Source organism: Scyliorhinus torazame, chromosome 13 (genome assembly GCF_047496885.1).
Source record: "Scyliorhinus torazame isolate Kashiwa2021f chromosome 13, sScyTor2.1, whole genome shotgun sequence".
In the NCBI taxonomy this organism is placed as follows: Eukaryota; Metazoa; Chordata; class Chondrichthyes; order Carcharhiniformes; family Scyliorhinidae; genus Scyliorhinus; species Scyliorhinus torazame.
Genome location: NC_092719.1, coordinates 218,999,277 through 219,019,603, shown reverse-complemented (window position 1 = coordinate 219,019,603; position 20,327 = coordinate 218,999,277). Strand labels below are relative to the sequence as shown.

Below are 20,327 nucleotides of genomic sequence, written 5' to 3'. Positions count from 1 at the left end.
CAGGGCTGGGATCTAAATATCCAAGATATGTGTCCTTTCGAAAGGACAGGCAGATGGGCAAAGGGAGCGGGGTTGCATTGTTAGTAAGGAATGAAGTTATGTCGATAGCAAGGAGCGATATAGGATCAGAAGGCAGAGAATCTCTGTGGGTAGAGTTGAGGAATCGCAAAGGTAAAAAGACCCTGATGGGACTTATGTTCAGGCTCCCTAGCCGTAGTCAGGATGTAGGGCAGAAAATAAATGAGGAGATAGAAAAGGCATGTAAAAAAGGCAATATCACAATAATCATGGGGGACTTCAATATGCAGGTGGACTGGGAAAATCAGGTGGGTCGTGGATCCCAAGAAATGGAATTTGTGGAATGTCTAAGAGATGTTTTTTTGGAGCAGCTTGCGACAGAGCCCACTAGGGAATAGGCAATTCTAGATTTGGTGATGTATAGTGAGGCAGACTTGATTAGGGAACTTAAGGTGAAGGAACCCTTAGGGAGCAGTGACCACAATATGATAGAATTTACCCTGCAGTTTGAGAGGGAGCTGCAATCAGATGTAACGGTATTACAATTAAATAAGGGTAACTACAAAGACATGAGGGAGGAGCTGGCCAGAGTTGATTGGAAAAGGAGCCTCGCAGGGAAGACAGTGGAACAGCAATGCCAGGGGTTTTTGGGGGTTATTAGGGAGGCACAACAGAAATTCATCCCAAGGAGGAGGAAACATGCTAAGGGGAGGACAAGGCATCCATGGCCGACGAGGGAAGTCAAGGACAGCATAAAGGCTAAAGAAAAAGCATACAAAGTGGCGAGGATTAGTGGGAAACCAGAGGATTGGGAAGCCTTTAAAAGCGAGCAGAGGATAACTAAAAAAGCAATAAGGGGGGAGAAGATGAAGTATGAGTGCAAGCTAGCTAGTAATATAAGGGAATTTAGGAAGAGATTTTTTTCAACATGTAAAAGGTAAGAGAGAGGCAAAATTAGACATTGGACCACTAGAAAATGTGGCTGGAGAAGTAATAATAGGAAACAAAGAAATGGCAGATGAATTGAATAGTTACTTTGCATCAGTCTTCACAGTGGAAGACACTAGTGGGATGCCAGAGCTCCAGGAGAACCAGGGGGCAGAGATGAGTGCAGTGACCATCACTAAGGAGAAGGCTCTGGGGAAACTGAAAGATCTGAAGGTGGATAAATCAGCTGGACCGGATGGACTACACCCCAGGGTCCTAAAAGAGATAGCTGAGGAAATTGTGAGGCATTAGTCATGATCTTTCAGGAATCACTGGAGGCAGGAAGGGTCCCAGAGGACTGGAAAGTGGTTAATGTAACACCGCTGTTTAAGAAGGGAGGGAGGCAGAAGACGGGAAATTATAGGTCGGTTAGCCTGACTTGGATCATTGGTAAGATTTTCGAGTCTGTTATTAAAGATGAGATCGCAGAGTACTAGGAAGTGCATGGTAAAATAGGACTGAGTCAGCACGGCTTCGTCAAAGGGAGGTCGTGTTTGACAAATCTGTTAGAGTTCTTTGAGGAGGTAACAAGCAAGTTGGACAAAGAAGAACTAGTGGACATGATTTATTTAGATTTCCAGAAGGTCTTTGACAAGGTGCCGCATAGAAAAATGTTAAATAAGTTAAAAGCCCATGATGTTCAGGGTAAGATCCTGGCATGGATAGAGGATTGGCTGACTGGCAGAAGGCAGAGAGTGGGGATAAATGGGTCTTTTTCAGGATGGCAGCCGGTGACTAGTGGTGTGCCTCAGGGGTCTGTGCTGGGACCACAACTTTTCACAATATACATTAATGATCTGGAAGAAGGAACTGAAGGCACTGTTGCTAAGTTTGCAGATGATACAAAGATCTGTAGAGGGACAGGTAGTATTGAGGAAGCAAGGGGGGCTGCAGAAGGACTTGGACAGGCTAGGAGAGCGGGAAATGAAGTGGCAAATGAAATACAATGTGGAAAAGTGTGAGGTTATGCACTTTGGAAGGAGGAATCTAGGCATAGACTATTTTCAATATGGGGAAATGCTTTGGAAAGCAGAAGCACAAAGGGACTTGGGAGTCCTTGTTCATGATTCTCTTACGGTTAATGTGCAGGTTCAGTCGGCAGTTAAGAAGGCAAATGCAATGTTAGCATTCATGTCAAGAGGGCTAGAATACAAGACCAGGGATGTACTTCTGAGGCTGTATAAGGCTCTGGTCAGACCCCATTTGGAGTATTGTGAGCAGTTTTGGGGCCCCATATCTAAGGAAGGATGTGCTGGCCTTGGAAAAGGTCCAGAGGAGATTCACAAGAATGATTCCTAGAATTAAGAACTTGTCGTATGAGGAATGTTTGAGGACTCTGGGTCTGTACTTGTTGGAGTTTAGAAGGATGAGGGGGGATCTTATTGAAACATACAAGATACTGTGAGGCCTGGGTAGAGTGGACGTGGAGAGGATGTTTCCACTTGTCGGAAAAACTAGAACCAGAGGACACCATCTCAGATTAAAGGGATGATCCTTTAAAACAGAGATGTGGAGGAATTTCTTCAGCCAGAGGGTGTTGAATCTGTGGAACTCTTTGCCGCAGAAGGCTGTGGAGGCCAATTTACTGAGTGCCTTTAAGACAGAGATAGATAAGTTCTTGATTAATAAGGGGATCGGGGGGTTATGGGGAGAAGGCAGGAGAATGGGGCTGAGAAAATATCAGCCATGATTGAATGGCGGAGCAGACTCGATGGGCCGAGTGGCCTAATTCTGCTCCTATGTCTTATGGTCTTATGGATTAAGATAGTTCACGAGACCCAGGAAATCTCCTGATGGATTAATGCCCTGATGGACTGTTTGGACTCTCAGCCTTGTCTTGTATATAATTATTGTAAATTGCCTGTTTGTACTTACGTGGAATTGAGGGGAAGGCTGTGTGGTAGGACAGCTCCTTTAAGGGGTGTTCCCTATCAGTCCATGTGCCCTGGCTCAGGACCACGTGTGGGAGCAATGAGGGATCAGTGCCAATCTCGGAGAGCGGGGTTCTGGTCAGAATGAACCCAGGAGCCAGAGTGTGAACACCTATATTAGAGAGTCTGTGCCTGTACATACGTTACCCCTGTTAGTTTCCAATAAACACTTTGTTCTTCATTAGTACTGTCCGCATGGTGTCACCTCGAGCCACCACATGGCCCTGCTCCTCCATTACTATCCTTTTACCATATCTGTCGTTATAAAAGACTTTGGGATTTCCTTTTAGGTTAACTGCCAGTCTCTTTTCATGCTCTCTTTTTGATTCTCGAATGTGCTTCTTCCCCTCTCCGTGAGCCTTCCGTATTCAGCCTGGTTTCCAATTTCATTTTCTACCTGACACCTATCACATGCACACTTTTTCTTGATCTTAATTTCTATCTCCTTTGGAAGTTCTGGATTTGTTTGTCCTACACTTCCCTTTCGAGGGAGTATAACTTGACTGGGCCTGAATTATCTCTTGTTTGAAATTAAGCCATTAATCAGCTACCCCCCAACCTTTGACTCCAATTTATTGGGCCCAGATCCATTCCCATCCCATTGAAGTTGGCTTTCCCCAGTTAACTTACTTTTTACTCTGGATTATTCTTTGCCCTTTCCATAGTCAGCCTAAAACATATGATGCAATGATCACTGTCCCCTGTTACGGACAAGAGGAGGGTTATTTTAAATGTTCCTGATTTCTCCTCCGACACCCGCCTATAAACAGAAAGGTGTTTTGATTTATTCTGCTCCTTCTGAGTGGTAGCGCGTTTCTCAACCCCTAATTTTTGGTGTGATCCAATATTTTATGAATGATTCCACAGCAAACCCAAAATAGGGGCTTTTCACAGTAACTTTATTGAAGCCTACTTGTGACAATAAGCGATTTTCATTTCATTTCGATAGGATAAACTTACAGGGTTAGTTTATTTGCACATTCTCAAGTGAAGTAGGTGGAGTTGCAACGTTGCCTCTTTTGCATTCATATATAATAAAAGAAGGGTAGAGGAAGTAAAGATTTTCAGGGCAAAGACTGCAGAGAAAATAATTATCTTTTCATGTGTGTCCAGTGCCCGGAATCAAAGTCCAAATGAGGTCCTCCTTCACGGAGGTTGGCAAGCTGATAAGCAATGTTGTATAATTCACTTTTCCAATGGTGTTGACTGCACAAGAGGTGACAGGCATGCATAGATAAATCAGTCTTGTGGGTAATGGTACAGAATTTCCCATTGAAACAATGTACATGGGGCCAGGCATCCAATTTAAGCAGAGATCCTGACCTGTGCTTCTGCTTGCAGATGGTAAACTGGTAGACTGAGTTTGAAGTACAGCGAGGCAATTCTATTGGTTCCGCCAGCTAGAGGTTCATGTTGGATGACTCCCACCTCTTCACAGTATCTTTGACAAAGGCTGTTGTTCCTCTGTCTGAGTTCCCCAGATGGTTAAATGTGCTAACCATTAATAATAATAATCGCTTATTGTCACAAGTCGGCTTCAAATGAAGTTACTGTGGAAAGCCCCTAGTCGCCACATTCCGGCGCCTGTTCAGAGAGGCTGGTAGGGGAATTGAACTGTGCTGCTGGCCTTGTTCTGCATTACAAGCCAGCTGTTTAGCCCACTGTGCTAAGGAAGATTGCGGAGTCCTTTGTCCGAGCAGATGGATCAATACCAGTTGGCCAGTCTGACTTAGGAAAATGCAGATGAAGTTTTTATAGTTCTCTTTGAATTTGTTCTCTGCAGCCCACAGGGCTGTTAGTGTCTCTTCAGAGATAACAAGGTGCCGGTTTCAGTGATACTGCCATTGGAGCCCCTTTTGTTCAGGATTGACCAGGTTAGGATTGTTTTCGCTGGAGTTCAGATGAATGAGGGGGATCTCATAGAGACGTACAAAATTCTAACTGGAAGGATGTTCCTGATGGTAGATGTGTCCAGAACCAGGGTTCATAGTCGGAGCGTTCGGGGTAAACCATTTCGGACAGAGATGAGGAGACATTTCTTCACCCAAAGAGTGGTGAGCCTGTGGAATTCACTACCACAGGAAGTAGTTGAGCCTAAGACATTGAATACATTCAAGAGGCAGTTAGATATGGCACTTGAGGCGAATGGGATCATGGGTTATGGGGAGAAAGCAGGATTAGGCTATTGAGTTGGATGATCAGCCATGATGGTGATGAATGGCGGAGCAGGCTCGAAGGGCCGAACGGCCTCCTCCTGCTCCTATCTTCTACGTTTCGATGTTCCTCTGTCATGGACAGACCAAGCTTCAGCAATTTCAGTACGTCATTTCAGCACCAGTTTTTAAACGTTTTGAAATTGCCATGAAGATATCTATATCTACGGACTTCCGGTGGCGGCCATGGAGGAGTAGGTCGCACATTCGATAGCTCCCGCCTAAATCGAACTTTCGGACCTTTCCTTCTGGATTTTTGTGGGCTTTATGGAATAAATCGGTGGAGTTAGCATCAGTAAGGCGGATTTCCCCCCCGGTGCATGGATACCTGGACCATAAGTGGCCGTGTGAAACAAATTAGTCGCGATAGAGGGAAGCGAGGGGAGCTTAGTGCGGCAAAGCAGGGCAGACGGCAAGGACCAGGGAGCGGCGGCTCACTGGCCAAAGGAGCAACAGATGGAGTATTTTAAGAGTTGCTTTGCCGAGCTGAAAAGGGGTACGCTTGACCCGATGGAAGCATCGATCGACCAAATGGTCGTGACTCAGGCAGCCCAGGGGAAAGCGATCCAGGTGATCGAATTAAAACTCTCCAACCAAGAGGACGAGATAACTGTGTTGGAGCATAAGGTGGAGGTGCTGGAGGACTGCCACAAGCAGATGCAGGAGGAGCTGGAGAACAGAACCAGGAGGCAGAATTTAAGAATCGTTGGCCTTCCTGAAGGTATTGAGGGATCAGATGCGGGACCGTATGTGGCGAGTATGCTGGAGTTGTTGATGGGAGCGGGGGCCTTCCCTCGATCCCTGGAGCTGGATGGAGCGCACAGAGCCCTCGCACGGAAGCCCAAGGCGAACGACCCGCCAAGAGCCACGGTGGTCCATTTCTACCGATTTTCAGTCAAGGAGCGCGTCCTGCGATGGGCCAAGAAGGAACGGAGCAGCAAGTGGGAGAATAGTGAGGTGCTCATCTATCAGAACCTGGGTGCGGAGTTGGCCAATAGACGTGCAGGGTCCAACCGGGCAAAGGCGACCCTCTTTAAGAAGGGGGTGAAGTTTGGGGTGTTACACCCAGCGAGACTGTGGGTAACGCACAAGGACCGACACTAGTATTTTGAGTCACCAGACATTTATTAAAGAGAAGAAGTTGGACTCGAGTTAAGAGACACTTAATGCTTCGAAGATGGGAGGAGGCGGCGGATTGTAATTGTGTTCTGTTTTAATACAAGATTGTGGTTAGCCATGTGCGCGAGAGCGGGTTGGGGGGGACGGTTGGAGGGTGCTTTGTTCAGAAGACGGTTGATACGGGGGGGGGTATATGGTTATGCTAATGGCTTTGGGAGAGCTGATGTCTACTTACGGGGGAATGTGATCTTGTAAATAGTTTTTTTTCTATCTGGGGAGAGGGGCCCGAACAATAGGGTGATAGTCTGACCGGCGCCAGGGACGGGGGTTATCGGGGTCAGCATAGATCAGCTGACTCTCGGAAGCGTGGCGAGGGGGTAGGGTGACTTAGTGTTGAGCTGGTGTTTGATTTGGGGGATTGGGTATCTGGTGTTTGGGGGAGAGGGGGTGGGGGGGGGGGATGGCTGCACTGCGGGCAAGGGAGAAATTTTCCTCAGGGAATAAAAGGAGGGTCGGGGGCGGCTGCTGCTTAAAGGGGTACCCAGGGAAGCGGGGGGTGGCGCGGGCTCGGGGCTGGCCAAGAAAGGGTGAAGGCTAGTCGGCAGGGGAGGGGGGGGGGGGCAGTGGTATCCCCCCGTCCAGGCTGATAACTTGGAACATGAGAGGTCTGAATGGGCCAGTGAAGGGAGCAAGCGTGTTCATGCATTTAAAGTGACGAAAGGCAGACGTGGCAATGCTCCAGGGGACACATCTGAAGGTCACAGATCAGATAAGATTAAACAGTTTAAAGTGGTACACCGGGCACACATGACGGCGGCGAGGATGAGCAAGTTTTTCGGGGTAGAAGACAGATGTGCGAGGTGTGCGGGAAGCCCAGCAAACCATGTCCACATGTTTTGGGCATGCCCGAAGCTTGGAGGGTTCTGGCAGGGGTTTGCCAGGGCAATGTCCAAGGTGCTAGGTATGCGGGTGGTCCGAGTCCAGAGGTGGCGATCTTTGGGGTGTTGGAAGACCCGGGAGTGCAGGGGGCGAAAGAGGCCGACGTTCTGGCCTTTGCCTCCCTGGTAGCCCGGAGAAGGATCCTGTTATTGTGGAGGTACCCGAACCCCCCGAGTGTAGAGACCTGGGTCAGCGACATGGCTGGGTTACTCAGCCTGGAGAAAATAAAGTTTGCCTCAAGAGGGTCAATGTTAGGGTTCACCCGGAGGGGGCAGCCGCTCGTCAACTTTCTCGGGGAAATTTAATTTAAAGTGTCGGCAGTAGCAGCTTTCGGGGGGGGGGGGGGGGGGGGGGGTAGTGTTGTGTTTGATTGTTTTGTTTTAAATAATTGTTATTAAAGGTTTTCATAAAATATCAATAACAAAATGAGAAAGAAAAAAGAACCCAACAGGGGTTAAGTACAAAACACAATCTAAAAAAGCAACCCCCCAAACCCTCCCCCCCTGTACATAAATAATAAATTAACATTAACACCCCGACTTAACACAACAGGTGTATACACCCCCTCAGACCCTCCAGTGTAAATAACATCGCTGATCCAGGATTCCACGCTTGGGGGCCTCGCATCTATCCACTGAAGGAGAATCCTCCGCCGGGCTACCAGGGACGCAAAGGCACGAATTCCGGCCTCTTTTGCCTCCTGCACTCCCGGCTCCTCTGCCACCCCAAATATTGCGAGCCCCCAGCCCGATCTGACCCTGGATCCTGCCACCCTCGACACCGTCCTCGCTACGCCCTTCCAAAATTCCTCCAGCGCTGGGCATGCCCAGAACATATGGGTGTGGTTTGCTGGGCTCCCTGAGCACCTAACACACCTATCCTCACCCCCAAAGAACCGGCTCATCCTTGTCACGGTCATGTGTGCCCTGTGCAGCACCTTAAACTGTATGAGGCGGAGCCTCGCGCACGAAGCGGAAGAGTTCACCCTCCCTAGGGCATCTGCCCACGTCCCCTCTTCGATCTCCTCTCCCAACTCCTCCTCCCACTTACCTTTCAACTCCACCACCGAGGCCTCCTCCTCCTCCTGCATCACCTGGTAAGTTTCCGAGATCTCCCCCCCCACCCCCCTGCCCCCCCCCCCCCCCCCCCCCCCGCCAGCACCCTGTCCTGTACTGTGTGTGGCAGTAGCCGCGGGAATTCCACCACCTGCCGCCTGGCAGACGCCCTTACCTGTAAGTACCTGAAGGTGTTCCCTGGGGGGGGAGCCCATAGTTCTCCTCCAACTCACCCAAGCTCGCGAACTTCCCGTCCACAAACAGGTCCCCCAACTTTCGTATCCCTGCCCTGTGCCACCCCGAAAACCCTCCACCTGTTCTTCCTGGGGCGAACCGGTGGTTCCCCCGTAATGGGGTCCACGCCGAGGCCCCAAGTTCCCCCCTATGCCGCCTCCACTGCCCCCAAATTTTGAGGGCCGCCACCACCACCGGGCTCGTGGTATACCTCCTTGGAGGGAGCGGCAGCGGCGCCGTTGCCAGCGCCATCAGATTTGTACCCACACAGGACGCCGTCTCCAGCCTCTTCCATGCAGCCCCCTCCCCCTCCATCACCCACTTGCGCACCATCGTCGCATTGGAGGTCCAGTAGTACCCACAGAGGTTGGGCAGCGCCAGCCCCCCCATCTCTACTCCGCTCCAGGAACACCCTCGGAGTCCCTCGCGCGCACACAAACCCCATTATACTCCTGTTAACCCGCCTGAAAAAAGCCTTCGGGATAAACACAGGGGGGCACTGGAACAGGAACAAAAACCTTGGGAGCACCGTCATTTTGAATGACTGCACCCTACCCGCCAAGGACAGCGGCAACGCGTCCCACCTCTTGAACTCCTCCTCCATTTGCTCCACTAGCCTTGTAAAGTTAAGTCTATGCAGGGCCCCCCAGCTCCTGGCCACCTGGACCCCCAAATATCTGAAGCTCCTCTTCGTCCTTTTTAGTGGGAGCTCGCCAATCCCCCTCTCCTGGTCCCCTAGCTGAACTACGAACAGCTCGGTCTTCCCCATATTGAGCTTGCACCCCGAAAAGTCCCCGAATTCCCTAAGGATCCTCGTTACCTCTGGCATTCCTCCCACTGGGTCCGCCACATACAGCAGCAGGTTGTCCGCATAAAGCAACACCCTATGCTCCTCCCCACCCCGCACCAACCCCCTCCAGTTCCTCGACTCTCAGTGCCATAGCCAGGGGTTCAATCGCCAGTGCGAAGAGCAGGGGGGACAGGGGACACCCCTGTCTCGTCCCTCAGTGCAACCGAAAGTACTCGGACCCCCTCCTATTTGTGGCCACACTTGCCATCGGGACTTCATACAACAGCCTAACCCACCTGACAAACCCCTCCCCAAACCCGAACCTCTTCAGCACCTCCCACAGGTACCCCCACTCTACCCTATCGAAGGCTTTCTCAGCATCCATCGCCACCACTATCTCCGCCTCCCCCTCCCTCACCGGCATCATGATAACGTTCAAAAGCCTCCGCACATTCGCGTTCAACTGTCTCCCCTTCACAAACCCCGTCTGGTCTTCATGGATGATCTGCGGCACACAATCCACAATCCTCGTGGCTAAGACCTTCGCCAGCACCTTGGCATCTACATTTAGCAAGGAAATCAGTCTGTAAGACCCACACTGCAGAGGATCCTTGTCCCGCTTCAGGATCAAGGAGATCAGTGTCCGGGACATTGTCGGGGGTAAAGCCCCCCCCTCCCTTGCCTCATTAAAGGTCCTAACTAACAGCGGGCCCAACTGGTCCATATATTTTTTATAGAACTCGACCGGGAAACCGTCCGGCCCCGGTGCCTTCCCCGACTGCATGCTTCCTATCCCTTTGATCAGCTCCTCCAGCCCAATCGGGGCCCCCAGTCCCGCCACCAGTCCCTCTTCCACCTTTGGAAACCTCAATTGGTCCAGGAAACGGCCCATCCCTCCCTCCTCCTGTGGGGGCTCGGACCGGTACAATTCCTCGTAGAAGTCCCTGAAGATCCCATTGATGCCAACTCCACTCCGCACCACACTCCCTCCCCTGTTCTTAACTCCCCCGATCTCCCTAGCTGCGTCCCGCTTCCGAAGCTGATGCGCCAGCATCCGGCTTGCCTTTTCCCCATACTCGTAGACCGCCCCCTGGGCCTTCCTCCACTGCACCTCCGCCTTCCTGGTGGTCACCAGGTCGAATTCGGCCTGGAGGCTGCGCCTCTTCCTCAACAATCCTTCCTCAGGCTCTTCCGCATACCTCCTGTCTACCCTCACCATCTCCCCCACCAGCCTCTCCCTCTCCCCCCCCGCTCCCTCCGCTCCTTGTGGGCCCTAATGGAGATCAGCTCTCCCCTCACCACCGCCTTCAGTGCCTCCCATACCATCCCCATTCGGACCTCCCCGTTGTCGTTGGTCTCCAAGTACCTCTCTATACTTCCTCGGACCCGCTCGCTCACCTCCTCGTCCGCCAACAGCCCCACCGCCAAGCGCCACAGCGGGCGCTGGTCCCTCTCCTCCCCCATCTCCAAGTCCACCCAATGCGGGGCGTGGTCCGAAATGGCTATTGCCGAATACTCGGTATCCTCTACTCTCGCTATCAGCGCCCTACTCAAAATGAAAAAGTCGATTTGGAGAATAAGCCTTATGGACATGTGAGAAGAATGAAAATTCCCTAGGCCCCGGCCTTGCAAATCTCCAAGGGTCCACCCCTCCCATTTGGTCCATAAATCCCCTCAACACTCTAGCCGCCACCGGCTTCCTACCCGTCCTAGACCTGGAGCGATCCAGTGCCGGATCCAACACCGTGTTAAAGTCTCCCCCAATTATCAGGTCCTCCACTTCCAAGTCTGGGATCCGACCCAACATACGCCGCATAAAACCCGCATCGTCCCAGTTCGGGGCATACACATTGACCAGTACCACCCTCTCTCCCTGCAACCTACCACTTACCATTATGTACCTACCGCCATTATCTGCCACAATGCTCGATGTCTCAAACGACACCTTCTTTCCCACCAAGATCGCCACCCCGCGATTTTTGGCATCTAGCCCCGAGTGAAACACCTGACCTACCCACCCTTTCCTCAGTCTTATCTGGTCTGCCACATTCAGGTGTGTCTCCTGGAGCATAACCACATCCGCCTTGAGCCCCTTCAGGTGCGCGAACACGCGGGCCCACTTAACCGGCCCATTCAGTCCCCTTACATTCCAGGTTATCAGCCGGATCAGGGGGCTACCCGCCCCTCTCCCGCGCCGACTAGCCATGACCCCTCCTCGGCCAGCCACGCGCCCACACCCCACACCCGGCCCGTTCCCCACAGCGGCATACCCCCGTCTCGACCCCCCCCCCCACTCGCTCCAGCTCCTCCTTGACCTTAGCAGCAGCAACTCGATTCCCCCCCTCACCCCTCCACCCCCCCACCCCTCCCCCCTCTCCCCCCCACCCCTCCACCCTCCCCCCACCCCTCCCCCTCCCCTCCCCACAGCCCTCCCCCCCCCACCCCCCCACCCCTCCACCCACCCCCCCACCCCACCCCTCCCCCACCCCTCCACCCACCCCTCCACCCACCCCCACACCACCCCTCCCCCCAGCCCTCCCCTCCCCCCCCTCCACCCTCCCCCCCACCCCTCCTGCTGACCCCGGCCACTCCCGCCTCCCCTTCGACTCCTCCCATTGTGTGGCACACCCTCCTCTCCCGCTCCCCATCCACAGGCTCTCCCCCTCCCCTCTCCGTTCTAAGCGGGGGAAACAATCCTCGCTTCCCCGCCCCGCCCCCCCCCCCCAATCTTCGGCATGGGAAAAAAGCCCGCGCTCTCCACCCACCAGGCCCCGCCACCAACCAAAACAGTGCCGAACCCGCCCCATTCACCTCCCCAACCCGAAAGAGAAAAACACAAGAGAAAAAGAAACCCAAAACAATGCAAAGGGCACCCCCCTACCGAACCAAAAATAGGCATAACATATCCATCGCAGTCCCCAATCGCCCATCCCGACCCTCAGTCTGTGTCCAGCTTCTCGACCTGAACAAAGGCCCACGACTCCTCCGGAGACTCAAAATAATGGCCGGTCCTTGTAGGTAACCCACAATCGCGCCGGCTGCAACATGCCAAACTTCACCCCCTTCCTGTGCAGCACCGCCTTCGCTCGATTGTACCCGTCCCTCCTCTTCGCCACCTCCGCACTCCAGTCCTGATATATCCGAACCTCCGCGTTCTCTCACCTGCTGCTCCTCTCCTTCTTGGCCCACCTGAGCACACACTCCCGATCGACGAACCGATGGAACCGCACCAGCACCGCCCGCGGAGGCTCGTTAGCCTTGGGCCTCCTCGCCAACACTCTATGGGCCCCTTCCAGCTCCAGGGGCCCCTGGAAGGACCCCGCTCCCATCAGCGAGTTCAACATGGTCACCACATAGGCCCCCACGTCCGGACCCTCCAGCCCCTCCGGGAGGCCCAGAATCCGCAGATTCTTCCGCCTCGACCGATTCTCCATCTCCTCGAACCGCTCCTGCCATTTTTTGTGGAGTGGCTCGTGCGCCTCCACCTTTACTGCCAGGCCTAAGATCTCGTCCTCATTGTCAGAGATCTTTTGTCGAGCCTCTCGGCTCGCCACCCCCCTGGGCCGTCTGTGGCTCCAGCAGCTTATCAATAGAAGCCTTCATCTATATCTATTTTCTAAAAGAATACACCCTTAGTCTCCTCACCGCCCTAAATGTTCTCCGACCGACATATGATATACATCAACCAATCGAATTTCCAATAGCCAGGTCCAGCAGAGTCTCATTCCTTGTTGCACTGGTAATATTCAGCACGGAGTTAGATACAGAGTAAAGCTCCCTCTACACTGTCCCCATCAAACACTCCCAGGACAGGTACAGCACGGGGTTAGATACAGAGTAAAGCTCCCTCTACACTGTCCACATCAAACACTCACAGGACAGGTACAGCACGGGGTTAGATACAGAGTAAAGCTCCCTCTACACTGTCCCCATCAAACACTCCCAGGACAGGTACAGCACGGGGTTAGAGACAGAGTAAAGCTTCCTCTACACTGTCCCCATCAAACACTCCCAGGGCAGGTACAGCACGGGGTGAGATACAGAGTAAAGCTCCCTCTACACTGTCCCCATCAAACACTCCCAGGACAAGTACAGCACGGGGTGAGATACAGAGTAAAGCTCCCTCTACACTGTCGCCATCAAACACTCCCAGGACAGGTACAGCACGGGGTGAGATACAGAGTAAAGCTCCCTCTACACTGTCCCCATCAAACACTCCCAGGACAGGTACAGCACGGGGTGAGATACAGAGTAAAGATCCCTCTACACTGTCCCCATCAAACACTCCCAGGACAGGTACAGCACGGGGTGAGATACAGAGTAAAGCTCCCTCTACACTGTCCACATCAAACACTCCCAGGACAGGTACAGCATGGGGTTAGATACAGAGTAAAGCTCCCTCTACACTGTCCACATCAAACACTCACAGGACAGGTACAGCACGGGGTTAGATACAGAGTAAAGCTCCCTCTATACTGTCCCCATCAAACACTCCCAGGACAGGTACAGCACGGGGTTAGATACAGAGTAAAGCTCCCTCTACACTGTCCCCATCAAACACTCCCAGGACAGGTACAGCACGGGGTTAGATACAGAGTAAAGCTCCCTCTACACTGTCCCCATCAAACACTCCCAGGACAGGCACAGCACGGAGTTAGATACAGAGTAAAGCTCCCTCTACACTGACCCCATCAAAAACTCCCAGGATAGGTGCAGCACGGGGTTAGATACAGAGTAAAGCTCCCTCTACACTGTCCCCATCAAACACTCCCAGGACAGGCACAGCACGGAGTTAGATACAGAGTAAAGCTCCCTCTACACTGACCCCATCAAAAACTCCCAGGATAGGTGCAGCACGGGGTTAGATACAGAGTAAAGCTCCCTCTACACTGTCCCCATCAAACACTCCCAGGACAGGCACAGCACTAGGTTAGATACAGAGTAAAGCTCCCTCGACACTGTCCCCATCAAACACTCCCAGGACAGGTACAGCACGGGGTTAGACACAGAGTAAAGCTCCCTCGACACTGTCCTCATCAAACACTCCCAGGATAGGTGCAGCACGGGGTTAGATACAGAGTAAAGCTCCATTTACATTAATTAGTGTTGCTATTATTTAAGCTACCAGATGAGTTAACAATGTGGTTTCCAGGGCCAAATGGTTCTGTTCCGGTATCTCACCTCCCAAGACATCTATCCGGTTTCTAGGGAAAGCGATGTTCAACACCAAAACAGGATTGAAATTCAGGACCTGGGAAATGCGTGGAGGCATTGATGTCAATGAGGACGTTCCTTCTGGCGCATCACCATCCATAAACCCTTCTGGCAGAAGTTCAAAACTCTTAAATTTGACAGGGACTTTTGTTTCACCACGACCATTCTGTAACCTTCATTAAGATAAAAGAAAGAAGTTACAAGAATTTTACTAATGCGCAATCAATTACACTTGAGATGTAGGTAATCAGTAACTGAGGCTTTAATGCACTAGAACTTTACCCCAGCAGCTTCGGTACAGAAAGTGAAGGCTGCTGGGACGGCTCCATCTCTTATACCCCGCCTTCAGGGCGGAGCTACGTCATACAGCCAATGGTAGACTCCAGGGTCTTAACCAATGGCGCCGGCCTCTCAGGTACCGCAATACCTGGTACTACCAGATTTACTAACAGATCTTTCTGATTTTTTTTTACGGTGTTACCAAATAAAGGCTCTCTACAATGTTGGTAACCCACAGCCTCCATCAAACACTCCCAGGACAGGTACAGCACGGGGTTAGATACAGAGTAAAGCTCCCTCTACACTGTCCCCATCAAACACTCCCAGGACAGGTACAGCACGGGGTTAGATACAGAGTAAAGCTCCCTCTACACTGTCCCCATCAAACACTCCCAGGACAGGTACAGCACGGGGTTAGATACAGAGTAAAGCACCCTCAACACTGTCCCCATCAAACACTCCCAGGACAGGTACAGCACGGGGTTAGATACAGAGTAAAGCTCCCTCGACACTGTCCCCATCAAACACTCCCAGGACAGATAGAGCACAGGGTTAGATACAGAGTAAAGCTCCCTCTACACCGTGGTTAGATACAGAGTAAAACTCCCTCTACACTGTCCCCATCAAACACTCCCAGGACAGGTACAGCACAGGAATAGATAGAGAGTGTGGTGGTATGTATTAGGGGTAATGTGGTACCTGTGAAGCCGAGAGGCTATTGGCTGACAGGTCCCGGGTCCTGGTTGGATCTGCCGACTTCTGGCTCCGCCCTGAAGGCGGAGTATAAGAACTTGAGCTTCCCCCGCAGCCTCAATCTGTTGCTGAGCTGCTGGGGACAAGTCTCACTTAATAAAGCCTAGATAGACTTCATCGCTTCTCGTCTCGAGTAAGTCATTGTGCGCTACAATTTATTAAAGCGAGCTTAAAAGACTATGGAGCTCCGGATCGCCCCGGAGTGCCTGCGGATCAGCCCCCATGCAGCGAACTCGGCGGCCGTGTTCAAACACTGGCTAGCATGCTTCAAAGGCTACCTCCGAACGGCCCCCGGCCGGATCACGGAAGAACAGAAAATGCAGGTCCTGCATTCGAGGGTAAGCCCAGAAATTTACTCACTAATAGAAGACGCAGAGGATTTCCCGACGGCGCTCGCGTTGCTGAAGGGCATCTACGTTCGGCCCGTGAACCAGGTCTACGCGCGCCACCAACTCGCGACGAGACGGCAAATTCCCGGAGAATCGCTCGACGAATTCTACGGCGCGCTGCTGATTTTGGGACGAGGCTGCAACTGCCCGCCAGTGAACGCGATCGAACACACGGACATGCTAATTCGTGATGCATTCGTGGTAGGTATGAACTCTCCCCAAATTCGTCAGAGACTTTTAGAAAGAGAATCGCTAGGACTCTCAGAGGCACGGGCCCTTGCGGCCTCCCTTGATGTGGCCTCGCTAAACGCCCGCGCCTACGGCCCCGACCGCGCGGCAGCCCCTTGGGCTCCGTGGACCCCCGTCGCGACCAACTCCCTGGCACCCCCCCACCCCGCAAGCTTGCGCGGTTAAAGCAGCAGACCATCCCGGAGGGGCCCGCTGCTATTTTTGCGGACAGGCGAAACACCCCCGGCAGCGCTGCCCGGCCCGCGCAGCTATTTGTAAAAGCTGCGGCAAGAAGGGCCATTACGCAGAAGTGTGCCTGTCCCGGGGGGTCGCCGCAATCCCCGGAAAAGAACGAGGACAGCACATTCCAAGCACCCCCCAACCCCCCCAGCGCCCCATGTGCGACCCGAGGGCGCCGCCACTTTGCGTCCCGGGCACCACGAGGGGAGGATGGGCGCCGCCATCTTGTGACCCCCCAGCCACGTGCGATTCATGGGGGCGGCCATTTTGTCCACCCCCGGCCACGTGCGATTCATGGACGCCGCCATCTTGGTTGACAACAAAGGACCCCAGCATCGACGGCTCCACGGGGTCCGAAGAAGACGCCGCGACACTACTACCACGACTGGCTTCGGTGACACTGGATCAATCGCGGCCCCGGACGCTCCAGACGACGACAACAACAGTGCTGATCAACGGATACGAGACGCCATGCCTGATCGACTCCGGGAGCACCGAAAGTTTCATTCATCCCGACACGGTAAGACGCTGTTTTCTGACCATCCATCCAAGTACGCAAAAGATTTCCCTAGCTGCAGGATCCCACTCCGTAGAGATCAAAGGGTTCTGCATCACGAACCTAACGGTGCAAGGGAGGGAGTTTAAAAACTACAGGCTCTACGTCCTTCCCCAACTCCGCGCGCCCACATTACTGGGATTAGATTTCCAGTGTAACCTTCAGAGCCTAACACTCCAATTCGGCGGCCCAATACCCCCACTCACTATCTGTGGCCTCGCAACCCTCAAAGTTGAACCGCCGTCCTTGTTTGCAAACCTCACCCCGGATTGCAAACCCGTCGCCACTAGGAGCAGACGGTACAGCGCCCAGGACCGGACATTTATCCGGTCTGAAGTCCAGCGGTTGCTGAAGGAAGGCATAATCCAGGCCAGCATTAGTCCCTGGAGAGCCCAGGTGGTAGTCGTGAAGACAGGGGAGAAGCCAAGGATGGTCGTAGACTACAGTCAGACCATCAACAGGTGCACGCAGCTAGGTGCGTACCCTCTCCCCCGCATATCCGACATGGTCCATCGGATTGCCCAGTACAAGGTCTTTTCCACCGTGGACCTCAAGTCCGCCTACCACCAGCTCCCCACCCGCCCAGGTGACCGCAAGTACACCGCCATCGAGGCAGACGGGCGGCTATACCACTTCCTAAGGGTCCCATTTGGCGTCACGAACAGGGTCTCGGTCTTCCAACGGGAGATGGACCGAATGGATGACCAGCACGGGTTGCAGGCCACGTTCCCGTATCTCGACAACGTAACCATCTGCGGCCACGATCGGCAGGACCACGACGCCAACCTCCAAAAGTTCCTCCAGACCGCTAACGCCCTGAACCTCACATATAACGAGGAAAAATGCGTTTTTAGCACAAACTGGTTGGCCATCCTGGGATACGTAGTGCGCAATGGAGTGATAGGCCCCGACCTCGAATGCATGCGCCCCCTTATGGAATTTCCCCTCCCCCACTGCTCCAAAGCCCTGAAACGTTGCCTGGGCTTCTTTTCATATTACGCCCTATCCAACGCACAAATTGACCGCCTCCAAACCCTCCACGAGGACCTCTGCCACCCGGGGGTCACTCGATTCTACCATTTCGCAAAGTCCCGCAACCTCCCCTACTCTGTGGAGGACGTCCGTACAGTCACCAGGAACTGCCACACCTGCGCAGAGTGCAAACCGCACTTTTTCAGGCCGGATGGTGCGCACCTGATCAAGGCTTCCCGCCCCTTTGAACGCCTCAGTTTGGATTTCAAAGGCCCCCTCCCCTCCACCGGCCGCAACACATACTTCCTGAACGTGGTGGACGAGTACTCCCGTTTCCCCTTCGCCATCCCCTGCCCCGACATGACCGCGGCCACAGTCATTAAAGCCCTTGGCACCATCTTTACACTGTTCGGTTTCCCCGCGTACATCCATAGCGACAGGGGGTCCTCCTTCATGAGTGACGAGCTGCGTCAGTTCCTACTCAGCAAGGGCATTGCCTCGAGCAGGACGATCAGCTACAACCCCCGGGGGAACGGGCAGGTAGAGAGGGAGAACGGCACGGTCTGGAAGACCGTCCTACTGGCCCTACGGTCCAGGGATCTCCCAGTTTCCCGGTGGCAGGAAGTCCTCCCACAATGTCTACACCCCTCCCACAGCCCTTCCAACACATTGAAGGACATTGATGGGAGCTCTGCACCAATAGTTTGTAGTGTCGAGGAGCTCTGGACTTCCAAGTAAGGGCACAGAAACAACTGGTCTGTACACTTCCATATGTTTATTAAAATTGGTTCATCAGATGTGGGTTTCGCTGGCTTGGCCAGTATTTATTGCCGCTCCCTAATTGTGCCTTCGATGGTAGAGGTTGTGGGTTTGGAAGGTGCGATTGAAGGAACCTTGGCAAAATGCTGCAGTGCATCTTGTAGGTGTTACACACGGGCTGCCACTGTGCGTCGGTGATGGAGGGGGTGGATGTTGAAGCTGGTGAATGAGGTGCCAGTCCGCTTGACTGCTTTGTCCAGCCCCTTGAGTGTTGTCGGAGCTGCACTCATCCAGGCGAGTGAATTAGGAGCAGGAGAAGGCCACTCGGCCCCTCGAGCCTGCTCCCCCATTCAATAAGATCATGGTTAACCTGATTGTCACCGCAACCCCACATTTCTGCTGACCCCCAATAACCTTTCACTCCCACTTGTTAATCAAGAATCTATCTGGTTCTGCCTTTAAAATATTTAAAGGTCCTGCTTCATCTGCCTTTTCAGGAAGAAAGTTCCAGAGACACACCACCCTTTGAGAGAAAGAAATTCTCCTCATCTCCATTTTAAATGAGCGACCCTTTATTTTTAAACAGTGACTCCTAGTTCCAGATTCCCCAACTGGAGGAAACATCCACTCCACATCCGGCCCGTCAATACATAGCAATATACCCTCAGGATTTTAATGGCTTCTGTCAAGTCGACTCTTACTGTTCTAAACTCTAGTGGATATAAACCCAACCTCACCAACCTTTCCTCATAAGACAAACAGCTCATTCCTGATATTGGACTGGTAAATATTCTCTGAACTGTTTCGAAGACATTTATATTCTTCCTTAAATAAAGAGATCGATACTGAAACAATATTCCAGATGTGGCTTCACCAATGACCTGTACAACTGAAGCATAACCTCCCTACTTTTATATTCAATTCCCCTCGCAGTAAACAACATTCCATTAGCTTTCCTAATTACTTCCTGGCAAGTGAGAAGTATTCCCTCACACTCCTGGTTTGTGCCTTGTAAGAATAATAATAATGCAATCTTTATTAGTGTCACCACAATGAGGTACTGTGAAAATCCCCTAGTCGCCACACTCCGGCGCCTGTTCGGGTACACTGAGGGAGAATTCAGAATGCCCAATTCTGGGCTTGTGGTAGGAAACCGGAGCACCCGGAGGAAACCCACGCAGGCACGGGGAGAACATACAGGCTCTACACAGTCATTGACCCAAGCCGGGAATCGAACCTGGGACCCTGACGCTGTGAAGCAACAGTGCTAACCAATGTGCTACCGTGCCTTGCAGATGGTGGACAAGCTTTGGGGAGTCAAGGGGTGAGTTCTTCACAGAAGTCCCAGCTTCTGAACTGCCCTACAGCTATAGTATTTATATAATTGGTCCAGTTTAGCTTCTGGTCAATGGAGCTCCCTGGGATGGTGATAATTGGGAATTCAGTGATGGCAATGTCATTGAATGTGAAGGGGTTCTCTCTCATTGGGGATAATCATTATTAGGAACATTTAATTATTAATGTAGCGGGTTAAGAACCTGGGGTTAGAATATGTTTAAAAATAATTCGGTTCTTCAGAGATCATGGTTTTTAAAAGGATTTTAGTTTGCTTCTGGGGAATAGCAAATGAAATTGATGAAGAAATAGGTTT

General features: G+C 52.5%; 1 long non-coding RNA gene across 1 annotated transcript in view; it reads right to left on the bottom strand.

Annotated features, from left to right (window-relative positions):
• Positions 1 to 3,870: 3,870 nt before the first annotated feature.
• LOC140387763 (uncharacterized) overlaps positions 3,871 to 20,327 on the bottom strand; it is a 30,816-nt gene continuing 14,359 nt past the window's right edge. The window contains exons 3-4 of the long non-coding RNA XR_011934007.1: positions 14,468 to 14,673; positions 3,871 to 5,030 (exon numbers count right to left, since the gene is read on the bottom strand). This is a non-coding gene — a long non-coding RNA (uncharacterized lncRNA). The remainder of the gene's footprint in view (positions 5,031 to 14,467; positions 14,674 to 20,327) is intronic.